A 445-nucleotide genomic window follows, 5' to 3' on the forward strand; every position below is an offset into this window, starting at 1 on the left:
GTCTGGGATCCTTCATGTCTGGGATCCTTCATGTCTGGGATCCTTCATGTCTGGGATCCTTCATGTCTGGGATCCTTCATGTCTGGGATCCTTCATGTCTGGGATCCTTCATGTCTGGGATCCTTCATGTCTGGGATCGCTTCTAGGGGGCTCTCAGGGTCTGGGATTGGTTCTCAGCGGTTCTTGGGGTCTGGGATCCTTCATGTCTGGGATTGGTTCTCAGCGGTTCTTGGGGTCTGGGATCCTTCATGTCTGGGATTGCTTCTTGGGGGCTCTCAGGGTCTGGGATCACTTCTCAGGGATTCTCTGGGTCTGGGATCACTTCTCAGGGGCTCTCCAGCTCTGGGATCGCTTCCTGGGGCTTCTCCAGTTCTGGGATCGGTTCTTGGGGGCTCTCCGGGTCTGGGATCGGTTCTCTGGGTCTGGGATCGGTTCTCTGGGTCTG

General features: G+C 56.2%; 1 protein-coding gene across 1 annotated transcript in view; it reads right to left on the reverse strand.

The window, feature by feature from the left end:
- TOP1MT (DNA topoisomerase I mitochondrial) overlaps positions 1–445 on the reverse strand; it is a 21,276-nt gene that overhangs the window by 15,647 nt on the left and 5,184 nt on the right. The window lies entirely within an intron of this gene.

The sequence above is a fragment of the Corapipo altera genome, unplaced genomic scaffold (genome assembly GCF_003945725.1).
Source record: "Corapipo altera isolate COAL_440 unplaced genomic scaffold, ASM394572v1 206, whole genome shotgun sequence".
In the NCBI taxonomy this organism is placed as follows: domain Eukaryota; kingdom Metazoa; phylum Chordata; class Aves; order Passeriformes; family Pipridae; genus Corapipo; species Corapipo altera.